This window comes from Prunus avium, chromosome 3, assembly GCF_965620075.1.
Source record: "Prunus avium chromosome 3, drPruAviu1.hap1.1, whole genome shotgun sequence".
Classification (NCBI taxonomy): Eukaryota; Viridiplantae; Streptophyta; class Magnoliopsida; order Rosales; family Rosaceae; genus Prunus; species Prunus avium.
Window position 1 is genome coordinate 13,490,249 of NC_142286.1, and position 17,043 is coordinate 13,507,291.

The 17,043-nt window shown below is 37.9% G+C and overlaps 1 pseudogene across 1 annotated transcript; it reads right to left on the minus strand.

Annotated features, from left to right (window-relative positions):
* Positions 1 to 5,905: 5,905 nt before the first annotated feature.
* On the minus strand, positions 5,906 to 8,920 carry LOC110769175 (protein SINE1 pseudogene; annotated as a pseudogene). The gene is made up of 2 exons (XR_015834347.1): positions 8,603 to 8,920; positions 5,906 to 8,131 (listed from the first exon to the last, which is right to left on the minus strand). The product of XR_015834347.1 is annotated as a protein SINE1 pseudogene (transcript).
* Positions 8,921 to 17,043: the final 8,123 nt, after the last annotated feature.

Here is a 17,043-nt window from a genome sequence, read left to right on the forward strand (position 1 = left end):
TTATAAACACAAAAGGAAAAGGAAAGGTAAAAGCAGTGGGAAAAACATTATAAATCTAGAAAGCACACTTTGTACAAGCAAGTGTGTCTTTGTTCATGTTATGCCTTTGGCATTGTTATTATATTGAATTTGAAGTTTTCCATTGAGAAGTCTTATGCAATTCCTCAGACTTCTTCTTGAATTGTACACCGCTGTTATATGATTATTGTTTCGCTCTTGTGCTTCATTGTTTTTGGGAGATTAGTGTATATGTTAGATTTGCTTGCTGATTCTCTCTCTTTTCCATTTCTTGTTTTCTCAAACAATCTCAAGCACAAATAGTTTACCGTCTACCCAGGGACTCTGATTTGTAGCTAGATGAGCAAAACAGCTTCTATGCATTTTTCAGAGGAGAATCATAAAGAAATTTAGTTGTAAATGAATGATGTTTATAGCAGATTCCTCTATTATACTACAAGCCCAAAATAGATGAGCAAAACAGATGCCATCTACAATCTGCTAAAAGAATTGTTTTGCCTGTGATCTGTATGTTGATCACTAAGTTAAGAAAAAAATTAACTGCACTAACAGAATCTCAACCCTCTAGTGTACTTTATACATGAATACTGGTACAAAAGTTGAGCCCAGCATGTGAAAAAAGTAGTCTCCCATGTTTGTGATGTGTACTCAGTCCCCATGGATGGTATAACGCTCCCATTTCATCGTTGGATCATATATCTGCCATTAAAATGGACAAAACGGGTAAGTAAAGAAAACTGAAGGAATCATTACACAATTGCACTTCATAAGCAGCACAAATGCCTAATGCAGTAGAGATTAGCTGACATAGTCAAATTGTTGTCGCACCCAATGTGTTTGAGTTTGAGTATTGGCCTAAAAATACGGAAAAATTGATATTGGAAAATTTGGAGCATAATTTTGAATGACACATCATGTCAGGTTTGTTTAATCAATTATCAACTATTTTGATTAAAGAATTCGGAAAACTTCGACGCATAAAAGATGTATACGCTTCTAAGGTGAATATACCATGCGCCAACAACTGTGTACGTACTAAAAAACTGCTCCATTCTTATTGAAAGTTGATTGAATATACCTCCAAAGTAATGTATAATGATTTAATACAGTTATTTATGCCAGAAACAACGTAGTACCACATAGAGTTCCTAAGAGGTTCAAACACTTGATCGCACACATATCTCATTCACCGATTAGTATATAAAATCATCTAAAAAAATTCATTCCTTAGTTTATATAAATTTATAAAACAATCATTACAAAATAACAATATTAATAAATTAAGTAATTAGCAAATCGTAAGTTACTTTAAGAGATTAAGTAATCAACAATGATACAGTAACAAAATAATGCATATAAAAACAAAAACCAAAAAACGAACATCACATATCTCCAAGCATCAAATACCACCTGCAAGTCTATGTTTGTTTTTGGCTATTAAGTATAATAAACATCTTCTATATACTCGGATGAAGTAGCCAAGATGGTAGGCAATCATCCCATTGAAAGAGAGAAGTTAGAGTTTTGAAACCCCAACCCTACTCAAACTTATTTAGCTCGCATGCTGGTGCACACAATATATCATCCCACTTAAAAACAAGGATTTATAAGTGATACTCGGACATTGGTCACGCAATATATACAGAAATTGTGTACTCAAGAGCACTGTAGTTAATATTTCAAGAAACCCTCAGTTGAATGGCAATCAGTATGACAAAATATCAAGCCTGACTGGAGTGACACGTGAAAGGACCGCTATGTGGTTACTTAGAAATTTTTATTAAATATACCTATTATATATAACAAAAATATATTGAGACAGAGACAGCGAGAGACCGAGAGAGCATGATGCAGGACGCGTAGGACCTAAATTTATTAGTTTCTTAATGTATTTGTTAGTTTCCTAGATTCTCTAGTTTTCCAAGTTTTAGTAGTATTTCTACTTTTCCAGATTTCCAGATTTCTAGTTTTAAGTTTCCTATTTTATTTGGGTTAGGATTTCTGTTTAAACAATGGATTTTTATCCTATTATGTCTAGGTTTTAGTTTGCTATAAATACCCCCATGTAGTTCTTTAAAATGGAGATTTGAATGTTGAGTAAACCTTTTCCTAGAACTATCTGATTTCGTCCCTTCGATCTATATTTTCTTCTCCTCGACCTCCGATATTCTTCTTTGTTCTACTGTTTCTACCCTTTGTCTCGTCTTTTAAATCTATATTTCTTCTCCTCAATCTCTTATATTCTTCTCTGTTCGATTGTTAAGTGATTAATTTAATACCTAGGGGCTGTACTACGTCAGAGCACCTCCCATCTAGAAGTAGGGAAGATATGCTTATTCTTCTCATACAAATGCCTCTCAACAACCTTCCCAGCATGAGACTGCCACAAAAAAAAAATCAGAGTATTAAGAACATCGTTAGCCATGGCATTACCAGAAATAGAAACCCGAATGACATGCTCAAGCCTACAGTCGGTTTCTTATGAGGAACCACACTAAGGGCTACACTGGACTGTAGCCCAGTGTGGTTTTTTAAGAAAAAAAAAACCCTATATATTTAATTTATTTTCAATATTAGCCCAGTCAGTGGCGCTGTACAGATTACCTTATTTCCATTTTCAACATTTAAGTAAATGGAGTAATATAAAAATAAATAAAAGTAAAATGACCATTTACTTAAGTTTACACTGTAAATAAGGAAGTACCTCCCATTTGAATTCAAATAAAAATACTAGAAAATCAAATTCCCACCAAATCAAAATGTGAAAAATCGATTTTAGGGCTAGTTTGGTATTGCTGTGCTTTTTTTAAAAACTGCTTCTGCTGTGCTGTGACAATAAACAGCTGTGAAAAAAAATAACTAGGCGGTTGGTAAACTATATTAGAAAAAGTGCTGTGAAGAGTCGAAGTGTTTGGTAAATTTTTATTAGAAGTGCTTTTAGTATGTATAATGACCAATAAGGACGTGATGATGAAATTTTTACTTATTTTGCCGCAAATTCTAGAATTTTAAAGTAACAAAATTAGTTCCAATTCTAAATATTGTGACCAAAAATATATAAAAAATAAATAAATAATAAAAAAAGAAAAGTAACCTAAAAAAACCCCATCCCACGGTACCCACCTGTATCTCTCTCTCTCCATTGCCCCAAAACACCAAGAGAAAAAACCCAGATCAAGAATTTCAAGAACCAAAAACTCAACCCAAACCCAAATAAAAACTGTGTCGTCATCAAAGAAAACAACAAGAAGGAAATCAAATCCAAATGAAAATTTTGTTTTCCTGTGGTTTTGATTTGAGTTTCAACTTTCCCTTGATTTTGGTTTCCAAGAGAAGGTCAACGAATTGTTGATGGGTTCAAGAATCCATTTTTTGTGAAAATCATTGATGAAGGAGGGTAGATGCTTGTGTTGCTATCGATTTTGGTCCTCCACAATTAGCATACAGATGTTTGAAGATATATTTGGGGTTTGGATCTTTTGTGGTTGGAGTGGATATCACAAACTGGGGGGCTGGGGTTGAGTTTTTTTTAAGATGTGGTTTGGATTTTTGTGGCTGGAGTGGAGAGCTAGGGGCTGGGTTTTTTTTTTTGGTCGGAGGGGAAGAAGATGAATCGAGTTGCAGACAGAAGTCGAGTTGCCAGAGAGAAGAAGAAGAATCGAGTTGTAGTACCTTAACGTAGAATAGAAAGTGAGGATAACGGATGTCATTTGCTAAAATAAATGGGGGTATTATAGGTATTTTGAATGTTTCATTAATTGCTCCGCCTGCTTCCATCTGCAGCAGTTTTGAGAAGCACCTCTTGAGCTGCTTCTGAAATCTGCTGTGAGTCACAGCAATTTTTTAAAGAAGCAGCCTTATCTTGATTTACCAAACACTTTTTCATTCAAAACTTAAAAAATAAGCTGCTTCTTTTAAAAGTTAAGCAACCCCAAACTAAGCCTTAGTGCAAAATACGATTTAGGCTAAAAATGATGGCTCATTAAGTCAATATATACTTCATACTAAAATCCCATAAAATCAAGTTTTCATATTTGATGTGTGAGGAATAAAAGCCACCAAAAATTATCTTGAGAAAATGATTATTCCGAAAACCCATTTTTCATACTTAGTCAATATTTTTACATAAAACAACTTTTCATGTATGATATGAATGCATGAAGGAACCTAAGGTCAATCTAAGTAAAAAGCCTTAGATGTTCAATCTACTATGGTGTTAAACCCTATTTGGTTTATGTTAAAACTTAATGAAAATTAGTCTATGGAGCTATGAACTAGCTTGGTTTATATGATTTAATGTTTACTTTTATTTCTAGAAAGACTATAAAAATTGTAAGTAAAAAAAAAAAATCATTAAATTTTAAGTTAATAACTTTAGCTAGCCCACCCGTTAAAAAATTCCTGGTTCCGTCCTTGCTTATGATAATATGTAGCATGTATCTTCCAGATAAAAGGTATAATACTTGAATGCAGGGAAGTTCAAAGCACATGTCTGTAATTTGATAATAGATTCATACGGCAGGAAATTTCTGTTCACTAAAATAAGATGGCTCATCAAGTAAGGTCAACATATTACGGGTGATTAAAATCTTCATTGCTAACAATTTCCCACCTCTTTCTGTCTGTATCCCTGTGCTTTTTGTTTTTGGAGGGGAGGGATGGGGGTGGGTAAGTCAAAAAACTTTATGGGATATAGAATGAGGCATGAGGCCCTGGGCTTCTTTATGACCATTTGTTTCTGCAGTTTTCAGAGACATTCCTTTTAATATTCTTCATTTGGATTCTAGGGAAACTGTGAGTTGATCTTAGTTCTAGTCATTTGTAGTTATACACAAGCAGAGGGGTTTTTCTTTTTCTTTCTTGTTTCACCGGTTTGGCCTAGATTGTAGACTAGTCCACGGGCAGGAAACTCAGTTATTTCTAACTTTGGACATTTAACATTAAAGTTGTTGTGCTCTATCAAAATAATAACATATTTCCACAGCAAATAATCCCAAGTTGGAGATCCTGAAGTTGTATTGAAAAGTGGCACATGTTGAAGCTTTAAGATATAATTTAAATCGCCAAAAAAAGAGAGAGATAATTTCAATGCTCAAGCAATAGAGATTATCTTTTTTAATTCTAAAATAAATTTAATATTTTTTTAAAAAGCCTCTCACAAGCGTGAAAGCGCATGCAGAGAGGCTAGTGAGAATAAAATAAACAATGAAGTGTCATTTCTTTTCAACTTTTATTTTTTCATTAATATTTTAATGTTCATTTAAAAAAAAAACCTAAAATTATCTGAAACTAATGTTTAATTAAAACAAGATTATCCCAAAATATATATATATATATATATATTGTTAGCACACTTTTCCTTCCACCTTCTTCTTGACTTTTCTTCTCCCAACTCACAGACTCCCCACCGCCCACGTCCCCTTCTTTTTCACTCTCTCATCTCTCTTCATACATCCTCTCCTCCATGAGTGCTGGTGTTGCTTGGGTTTATATAACCCATGTGAAAACAGCAACAAAATCACACTAAAACACATAATTCAAACCACCACAATAACTATCACCCTCGATTTGTTCAATTAGGTCAGTGGTGGCTGTTACGGTTCGAGTGATTGGGTGGTGACGGTGAAGGGAGACTGTGGTGAAGGCTATGGCGTTGAGGAGTTTGATTCAAGCCAAGGATCTAACTATGGTGAAGGCTGTGGCCTTGGAGTCAGAGTGGGTCTCACAAAACAATGCAAAGAGAGAGGAATAGACAGTGGGGTGTTTGATTTTTGGGTGTGGGATTTGAGAAAGGTGAGAATGGAACAAAGCATGATGATGTCTTGTTCCACCTGAAACTATTTCCACTGTTTTCACTTCCCTCTGAAAATGATGAAAACATCTCAAAGTTGTTTTCTCATTTTATAAAGAAAGTTGAGATCGTTTTCAATTCTTTCCGTGTTTTCAAACTTAACAGCACCAAACTTGGTTGTTTTCATTCTTGGAAAATAGAAGAAGGGGTTAGAAAATGATAACGAACGGGCCCAACATTTCCTCAAGAACACAAATTCTTTTGATTCTCTACAGTACATTGAACATCCACGCCTAGTTGTGATGGTAAAATTCTAGCGTTACAGAAGATACAGAGAGATTCTCGTGTCTAACATTGCCTACTTTATACATCAAAATGAGTGACCACGTTGGAACAAGAGAACGAGCACATTAAGTTGGAACAGGATAATAACCTTCATGCCCTTCACCTTGATCATTAATCCAAAGTAGTGCCATAGCCACTGCAATTAGTGCGAACGTAAGTCCACACAGCAATTTCACAGCAACCTTTGGACGGGCACTTTTTATGGTAGACATTTGAATTTCTGCTTCATTTTCTGGCACCACCTCGTAAGAAACCTGCAAATCAGCATCCACGGGAATGACATCTGTTGATGATACCGATTCAGGTCCACCTTTGTCGCTGAAGGATAACCTTCTATATCTTCTGGCTCGTTTCTCATAGGACTTAGAGTAGACATTACTTGGATCCTGAAGAGAACGAACACGCTTCCTCAGAGTGTTAGAGTAGACATTACCTGCAAATTCCTCTGTGCAATCTCCTTCACATTTCATGAATTCAAGTTTTGAACCTTTATCTGCGCCTATTCTTCTTGCAGTTTGCAGAACTTCAAAGGCAGCCCCTTTAACATAAGCCATCTGATCAGATTGACACTTCTCCATTTCTTCAATTATCAACTCAAGCTCAGAGAGAATGCTCAAAGGATCTAAGCATCTCATCAAGAAATTCACCATTTGAATAGCTGACAACCGCTTCTGAGAATTCCCCTCCACTACACCAGCATTCAATATCCGCAGTCCTGCTTGTATCCACAACCTAGCATATGGTTCAACAATTGTAGCATTACGTTTTGCAAGAGCCATAACCAGACCCATGTGTGCATTTGTCTGAGTGGACTTCTCCTCCAAAGCACCAGAAACATTCTGGCATACCCTATTAACCATCTCATCTGCAGCAAAACGCCAATTATCTGAATCAATAAGAGCCTTTAAGCAAAGTGCAGCTCCAGAAGTCAAGCTCTCATGAGAACCCAAGAGAGAATCCGACAGAGGTTTGCAGAGTGAATGAATAATGTTCCTTTTCTTGTCTTCAGGGGTGGTTGGGTAGACATTACCTGCAAATTCCTCTGTGCAATCTCCTTCGCATTTCATGAATTCAAGTTTTGAGCCTTTATCTGCGCCTATTCTTCTTGCAGTTTGCAGAACTTCAAAGGCAGCCCCTTTAACATAAGCCATCTGATCAGATCGACACTTCTCCATTTCTTCAATTATCAACTCAAGCTCAGAGAGAATGCTCAAAGGATCTAAGCATCTCATCAAGAAATTCGCCATTTGAATAGCTGACAACTGCTTCTGAGAATTCCCCTCCACTACACCAGCATTCAATATCCGCAGTCCTTCTTGTATCCACAACCTAGCATATGGTTCAACAATTTTAGCATTACGTTTTGCAAGAGCCATAACCAGACCCATGTGTGCATTTGTCTGAGTGGACTTCTCCTCCAAAGCCCCAGAAACATTCTGGCATACCCTATTAACCATCTCATCTGCAGCAAAACGCCAATGATCTGAATCAATAAGAGCCTTTAAGCAAAGTGCAGCTCCAGAAGTCAAGCTCTCATGAGAACCCAAGAGAGAATCCGACAGAGGTTTGCAGAGTGAATGAATAATGTTCCTTTTCTTGTCTTCAGGGGTGGTTGGGTGAATCCCATATCTAGCAATAGCTGGGACCACCTTTGAGCAGGCTTGTTGAAGAGGGAAAGACCCTGCACTTGAAGCCAAGGTCTTGATTATGGTGGCCATGATGCTGTTTATCTGAGGTACTATCTTGACACCATGAACACGAGCAAGAACTTCATATAGTGAAATAGTGCATTCTCCCGACAAAGAACCAGTTTCTTTAGTTTGAGAAACTTGGGCAAGAAACATTGGGATTGGCTTGGAATCCAATTCTTTCATATAGGATTTCAGTGCTTTCATTGCTGATCTACGACTATGAGCATCTTTATCAAGATTTTCCATTTCACGCCTTAGTATTGGGCTTAAACTCCTCCCCATTGACCTGCATCCAATTCAAGAAAAGGGTTTATTGAAAATGGTTTCGTGAGTTGGGTATTTCAAGTTTTGCAAGACCAACACAGAATGAAACATACAATCCATGAAAGTCCAAGACTTCGAGATGTATTGAACTTCCCCAAATCCCAAACAATGAAGAAATATGAGGTTTTGAGCTTTAGCAAGGCAACAACAACATCAAACCTAAATGTCGAAAATCAAATATTGAACACGAAATTTCGTTTCTTTCCTCACTTTTACATAGAAACCAAACACTCATTTGATGCGAAAAACGAAAAAAGATACATCTTTCTATATATTTTCTAGGCCAAAGCAGAACAATAACTCAAAATAGAAAATGGGTATCATTTCAGAATTCACATTACTCAACATTAAACATCAAAATACAAAATAGAAAAACGAAGAGCAAAAATTCAAGAACAAAGGACTGCTTTTAACATCAAGAACTGAGAAATACCAGTAGTATGGACTATGGAAGACCTTCAGAGCTCTCTCCTGCTCCTAGGGTTAGAGCTGTGCTTTTTGATCCTGCGCTGAAACAAAGGCTTTTGAAGGCCAGAGATGGCAACTCAGAGGAGAGAGAGAGAGAGAGAGAGAGAGAGTTGGTATTTGTACTTGGGTTAGTGCGTTGAATTCATAATGAGCGTGTATTTAGGGCTGTCTTAATGAGCTTTCTTTTTCTAGCAGTACCCAGAGTTTGAAATCTTCCTTGTAAATTCCACCGCTCTCCCTTTGGTATCCTCTTGGACGAAAATGCCCCTCTTCCTGTTAGTCATTCTTCACGATGCCTTGGGAATTGGGACAGAACAAAACTATTTATACTATCTATCCATGAGACCATAGTAAGTAAATATATGGAATGGAAAAAGTATGAATAAAATAAGTACGTTTTTAATCGATAATTCTGAAAAATATGAATGAAAATTTTAGCCATTATTTAATATTTATTTTTATTTAATAATATGTGAAAAATACATGTATAATATGTGAATTTTTTTTGTATTATTGAAAATTTTGTAAACATAAAGGGTAGATGACATGGATAGATAGTATTCATACTTACTATGGTATTCATACTTACTATAGTAAGTAAATACATGTATAATTCTGAAAGTATGATCCATTCCGTTAAAATTGCCATTAAATAAACATAAATGATTTCTTTTCTATTTTTTTGAAAACCTATAAACTTATTTGAAATTGAATTTAAAATTTTAATTAATTTAAAAATATATTGAACTTCATTAAAACCAAAACATAACATTAGGAAAAAAAGAAGAGGATGGGCATAATCAAGGAGGGAGGATAGGCCCGGGTGGGGGGAGGAGTGGGGGCAACGACCAGAGTGGGCTAGAGGATCTAGACGGTGTGGTTGGGGATGGGACAAATGGCCAGGGAATGGTGAGGGAAGATCTTGCTGGGACATGGTAGGGCAGTAGGGGTTGTTTGAGAGAGAGAGAGAGAGAGAGAGAGAGAGAGCTCAAGGGTGGGGAGGATTCGTGTTCAGGAGGTGGGTGTGTGTAGGGGAGTTGGGGCCTTTGGGTCTGGCTGCGGAAAGTAGCTGCATGGGTTGTTGATGGGAGAAAGAGAGAAGAGATAAGGGTGGTGGGGGTGGGGGCTAGATTGGATGGTGGTATCATCCTTTGATTTTAATTTCTTTTAGTTTTGATCTTTCGATTTTTTTTTTTTTTTTTTTTGGGTAACAAAAGAGCCCATAACAAAATTTTAGATCTTATTTAATTATCTATTTTTTAATTGAATTCCAATTTTTTATATATTAATATTTAAATAGTTTTTAAATTTTTTAAACATATATTTAACGGATTGGATCACATTGGTTAACGGCCCTAACACACAGGGATCAAATTGACCAAATTAAAAACATAGGGTTTAAATTAGCCAACATATAAAACACAAGGACTATTTTAACATTTAACCCTTAAGATAGTTGTTAGGGGTAAGTTTGGAATGAAGATGTCTAATTTTTCAACACATTAAGGGCTAGTTTGGCATTGCTGTGCTTTTAAAAAAAACTGCTTCTGCTGTGCTTTTAAAAAAAACTGCTTCTGAAAAAAAGCAGTTAGGCGTTTGGTAAACTAGTTTTGAAAAACTGTTGTGAGTAGTCAAAGTGTTTGGTAAATTTTTATCAGAAGCGCTTTTAGTGTGTATAATGACCGAAAAAGGCATGATGATAAATCTGTTTGTTTTTTCCTTCATTTTTTTTTTTTTTTTTTAAGAAACCCAACTTCACTACATAATTTTTTTTCTTTTTTTAATTTACACTTTTTTATCAAAAAATTTAATCTAAAAAATATTGTTATATATATATATATATATATATACTTGTTATATGAATAAAATATAAAAATATATATACAAAATTAAAATTAAAAACAAACAAACCCATCACCGTACCCACCCTATCTCTCTTTCTCTCTCTCTCTCTCTCTCTCCTCTTCTCTTCTCTTCTCCATCGCCTCAAAACACCGATTAAAAAACAACCCAGATCAAGAATTTTAGAACCCAAAACTCAATCCAAACCCAGATCAAGAGAGGTTTGAGTTCATGGTCCTTTGCTCTATGTATGTGAGTGGGATTGTAAGATTGGATTTTATTTTGGTGAGAGTCTGCTGCTTGCGAATTTCCTCATCTGGGTCTGTTTTTATACGCAAAGCAGTGAGATTTTATACTTGTGAAGATATCACAGATGTGATATGATGCAAAGGGCAAGTAATTTTCTGGGCACAATCTTCAACAGAAGCCCACAACTTGGTTGTTTGGTGTTAGGTGTTTACTTGTCCACGCTTTGACTTCGCTTGAGTATGAATTCTTCCTTGATTGAGACTGGAATTTTGAGATAGGGGAGGAAGAAGAAGAAAAGTGAGAAGAGCAGAGAGTGAAGGTCTCAGAGAGAGTGAAGGTCGCGAGATCTATTTTGTGAGAGGGACAAACGTTGTCCTTTCGTAAAATGTTTAGGGGCATTATAGGAATAATGAAACTTTCATTAATCCAAAAACCGGCTCTTTTTTTAAGCAGCTTTTGAAAGCTGGGTATTGGCGACTTTGAGTTTTTGCTTTTTATGATGGGTGTTTTTAAAATAAGCGTGTTTTTTTGGGTTTACCAAACACCCAACTCATGCCAAATTTTTATTAAAGCCACTTTTTTTAAAATTTAAGCGGGGCCAAACGCTACCTAAGTACTTAGTTTTTTTTTTAGAAGAAGATTTCATCCATAAGCCAAAATAGTTATACAAAGCCTGTTGGGCTCGCAAATCTCACGTCCTAGTGCTCCGGACTGAGGGGATGTGCGTTGACACGTGGCATCCTTCTTTTGGTGCGGTGCGGTTGTGCGCAGGCATGCTAGCACGGTCTACCGTGCGTTTGAGGGTGATGTGTTTGGATGAATGGTTAAATGGTGCGCCTGTTTGAGTTTGACTTCCAATCAAACGATTATGGCCGAGAGAGGAACTGATCTCGGCCGTAAGGTTCACGGCCTGAGCTACAAGGCCGTTTAGTGGTGGTGTTACTGGTGGATTTTAGGTGGTGCTCCGGCGCGTTGCTTAGAGGGCAACGGTCGTATGATATATGGAATGAACGAAAGGGTAACAGAGATGGTGCTCCGGCGCCTTAAAGATCAAGGATCGTATGATATATTGGTGAATGGATTTTCCTTACAAACTATCACTACTCCTAAGAAAGTGAGTAAAGGTATTGAAAGTGCATTACAAGAAGATAAATGACAGGAAAATATAAGTTGCTCTGTGGGAGGCTTGTGTTTGGTGTTTGAACCCTTTGAATGTAGTCGGAGCTTGGAATTTATAGGAGAAGCTCTTGAGAGATTGTCGAGGCTGAAAATCTGCATGGTGGGCCTGATCAGAGCAAGTGGGTAGTCAAATGGGCATTTGGGAGTGTGAAGCATGGTGGTGTAACCCCATAAATCCAGGCCGCCACCCTAATCGTGGGTTCTGCGCCATTGGCCGTGGGGACGCATTTAATGCACTCGACTGATGGTTGGTGACTTAACCTTTCAAGTCATAAGACTTTTACGCCTAATCACCCTGATTTTTCTCACCATACCCTGACTTCAATCACTTCCCTCTTTCTCTCGTGCATTAAATGCTCTTTTGCGGCTAGTGGGTTTGCTGCAGTAGTCAGAGGCGTTACTTCATTAAATGGGGCGTGGGTCCCTGACGTCAGGTGGCGATGCCACTTGGCCCTCTACCTCGGCCGTCTCCTTGAGGAAATATCACTCCCTTCGGCCACTGCCTATAATGCCGAGGCCATGAGGGTTTGTCTTCATACCTCATCTTGGTTCTATGAGAGAAAGCGAACAACGCCCTGCCATGTTTGGTTCTCTTGGGCAAGTACAAAGGCCGAGAGGGAGTCCCTTCGGTCGGCTTTCTCGGCCGAGATTTATTAGGCACAAACAAAGCCATGGACTAACAAGAAGGTTCGACCCAGACCACAAAAGACTGTTACAAGAATAGAAAATAAAACCAACTAAACACCAACACAGTAGACTGTAGCATCCCACATCGACCAACGAAGAGGGGGTGATGTGCCTTATATGTACATGCCCACCTCCATCTAGCACGAGGCTTTTGGGAGCTCACTGACTTCGGATTCCATAGAAACTCCGAAGTTAAGCGAGTTTGGGCTAGAGCAATCCCAAGATGAGTGACTCACTAGGAAGTTACTAGTAAGTTCCCAAAAACAAAACCGTAAGGGCAGGGGGGGCCCAAAGCGGACAATATCGGAGCACTCTCAAACCAATTAATGCAAAAAATAGCAAAAACCAATTAATACAGTGATAATAAGAACGCAATAGGAGGCTATATAGTAGCAATACTAAGGCAATATGAGGCTATACAGTAGCAATACAAAAACTGTAATAGTCCATCTTATGCGGGAAATGCTAGGCAAAACACATTGTATATAATGTTCTCTCTTCAATGTATAATATAAGTAAAGGTATTTTTTTCAAAAGCAAAATATCTAGGTCCAATCGTTATGAAAAAAAAAAAATTGAACCCTGCAAAAGAGATGGCAAAACAAAAAAAATTCCAAGTCCTCTTTGTTGTGCAACAACAATTTCATCAACAAATATGCAAGGTGCATTTTCCATGGCCTTCTTAAAAAGATAGCAAACTCATGAATCACCAACACCAACAACAACCAAAGGTTAAGTCAATAAGCCTAGTAATAACTCATAGGTAAGCCTAAATCTAAAACACTGAATGATGATGGTTGTCATACTACAATGCCTCTGTACACTCTTCTCGGTCATCAAAGAACTCTTTTTTCTCACCTTATAACTGATATGGCAAAACAAAAAAAATTCCAGGTCCTCATTGTTGTGCAACAACAATTTCATCAACAAATATGCAAGGTGCATTTTCCATGGCCTTCTTAAAAAGATAGCAAACTCATGAATCACCAACACCAACAACAACCAAAGGTTAAGTCAATAAGCCTAGCAATAACTCATAGGTAAGCCTAAATCTAAAACACTGAATGATGATGGTTGTCATACTACAATTCCTCTGTACACTCTTCCCGGTCATCAAAGAACTCTTTTTTCTCGCCTTATAACTGATATGGTTTATGGCATCTGCCTGCAACAACCTACAACAATGAAACATAATTTTAGAAAGAGAAACAAGGAAGGTTATATGAATTGGAGAGCAATTCCAGAGTGGACTGTGGAATGAACAAAGCAGTCTTGTAATTGGTGAACCCATTATCCATTATCCAATTCCTCTACAAGCACAATCTAACTTTGCAAAAAGTGTTCTACATTGTACAGGAGTGTAATTAAAGTAAGTGGTGGACATCAAGCACAATCTAACTTTGCACAATTTAACTTCGATTATTATCTTACTGGATATCAAGCGTTTGCTTCTTCTTAAGCTCACCATTGCTGATTCAAAATTATGGATGCAGAGAGCTCACTTAGTACTTCATCATATCAATTTATGTAGTTCATTCAAAAATCACATCCCAAAACATAACAAAACAAATTCAGATCATAACAGATTCTTGAAGATGCAGAACACTTTCTAGTGCCCCGAATGTTTCCTTAATATTAGATCACACAACTCCTATGAAATCGAGAGACCATTGAACTAAATAATTGTGGTTCTTCAATTGTTTTTTTGTCAGAATAAAAACCTAACTCAGTAATAAAATTCAATCAGCAAAAGAAAAACTTCAAAATCATTGTAGACTGGACAAGCTTCAAGCTTCAAGCATAATATTCCTTACAACAAACGGAGAAATATTTGTTGCACAATCCCAAAATTTTGGTTCAACAAGTTTTTGTATAATCCTACTTAAATAACATTCTCTACACAAGCTGAAAATATTAATTTAAAAAAAGAGAGATAAAATTTTAAATTAAACCCACAATTGTGTTTAAACAAATTTCTGTACAATCTCACTCAAATTTGACTTGGAGGGACTTGAAGTGACATTAAGCACCAAAAATTCCAACCCATATATGAAATTGAAACAAGCAGAAGAAAACCCAAATAACATATGGGTATGAAAGTAAAGCAAAAAGGCTGAGTACCAGAGATGCCATGGATTTTAGGAAAGCTGAGAAAAATTGAGAAATTTGTTGAATCGGAGGGGAAGAACGGCAGTCGAAAGAGGTGACAGAGAGTGAGAGATGGAGGTGGAGAAGGGCGGCCGAAAGAGAGAGGGTGAGGTCGCCATTGCCGATGTGGGTTAAGGTTTCTGAGGAGGTGACAGTTGCCATCATCGTGGGCAGGAGAGAGAGAGAGAGAAGAAAAGAAAAGATAGGAGATGGAAGATATAACTAAGAGGATATGGAGTTAGGTGAGATTCGCGGAGGTGGATTTTCTGCGAGGTTTGAAGAAGAGGAAGAGGAAGAGGAATAGGAAGAGCAACGACTGAGAAGAAAAAAAAACTAAGTGAAGGATGGGCAATAGACTGTCAATAGGGAGTTTTTATAGAGGTATTTGTGATTAGGTTTCAAAATGGGAATATTATTGAATAAATTAGTTGTGCCGGGGGAAAGCCGCCAATTTCCCTATTTTTGCTACAAGACAATTCATATGCTTCATCATGGTTCCAAGGGAGTGGTTACGTCCAGTATGTCCCTCCTTATTCCCGACATGCTATAGTGCCCCGGGGTGGGTAGGAGCGGGTCGAGTCCGTATCGTCGCGGAGCAATAGCCGCGTCCGGATTTGATCTATCTACCAGGCAATTCATTCGGTGACTTCACGATCGCCAAAGAAGCCCCAAGAAGCATCAAACATTTCCGATGAGATCCATGGAGCAATTCTTAGATAGCAAGCACTAGCTCCCGGTGTGACTTCATAAAAAGCAATCAGAGATAAGATCGAAGAGAATGAAATGCACGTAGTGGTCATTATAGCGGTTCCTTCTGATCCTAGAAAACGTCCGAAAAAACCTGCCCAGCCGTACGTCCTACTGCTTACCTTAGCCCAACCCTATAGGTCATACAGCTTCGATGGCAGAATGATTGATCGAGCCCCTTGGCCCACTTGAACAAGCAGCCCTACCTGCTGCCATACTTGTTCACCATATGTATTTCCCAAAGGGAAAGGGGAAGACCATAATTATGCAGTCAATTATATGGCAAAGGTAGCTCTTTGCTTTATTTCAGCAACCTTGATTGAAGCTGTAGGTTTAGGCCAAGCTATCAGAGTGTTGGTTTTGCAAATCTCACGGCCTGGTGCTCCGGGCCGAGGGGATCTGCGTCAACACGTGTTGTCCTTCTTTGATGCGGTGCGGTTGTGCGCGGGCGTGCCAGCACGGTTTACCGTGCGTTTGAGGATGATGCGATTGGGTGGATAGATGAGTTATGCGCCTATTTGAGTTTAACTTTCTAATCAGAGCGATTGTGGCCAAGAGAGAAACTGATCTAGGCCGTCAGGTTCACGGCCTGAGCTACAAGGCCATTGAATGATGGTGTTGATGGTGGGTTTTTAGGTGGTGCTCCGACGCCTTGAGAAACAAGGGTCGTATAATATATTGATGAATGGATTTTCCTACAAGCTGTCACTATTCCTAAGAAAGCAAGTAAAGGTATTGAAAGTGCATTACAGGAAGATAAATGACAGAAGGTAAATGACAGGAAAATATAATATGCTCCGTGGGAAGCTTGTGTTTGGTGTTGAACCCTTTAAACGTAGTTGGAGCTTGGTATTTATAGGAGAAGTCCTGAAGAGACAGCAAGGCTGAAAATCTGCATGATGAGGTTGATCATAGCTAGTGGGGAGCCTGGTATTTTTGCACCTAATCACCCTGATTTTACTCACCATACCTTGACTTCAATCACTTCCCCTTTTCCCTTGCACATTAAATGCTCTTACGTGGATCATGGGCCCCCTGCTGTAGTCAGAGGTGTTACTTCATTAAATGACGTGTGGGACCTTGACGCCACTTGGCTTTCCTATTTTGGCCGTTTATCTGAGGAGTCATAACTCCCTTCGTCCTCATCCGAGATTACCGAGGCCGTGATGGCTTTGCCTTCACAGCTCACCTTTGTCTTACGAGAGAAAGCAAATAACGACTTGCCACGTTCGGCCTATTAGCAGGCGCTAGGGCCGAGAGGAAGTTCCCCTGGTCAGTTTTATCGGCCGAGATTTATTAGGCACAAACACAGAGCAGCAAGTGGTAGGCTGTAAGCCGAATGAGAGAGTTGTTTGGTGGGTACTGTAGAATTTATTAGTTTAATTCAATGTGTATTTGGTGCTAAAAAATGAATGTGAATAGGATAAAAAATGAGATTTTCTATTTAAACCCCGCACTTCTCTTTGTTCACCCCAATACTTAAATCATTAAGCTGTAAGTTTTATTATTGTGTAAAAAGACAAAAAAGGTCATCCAACTTAATAATTAACCCTA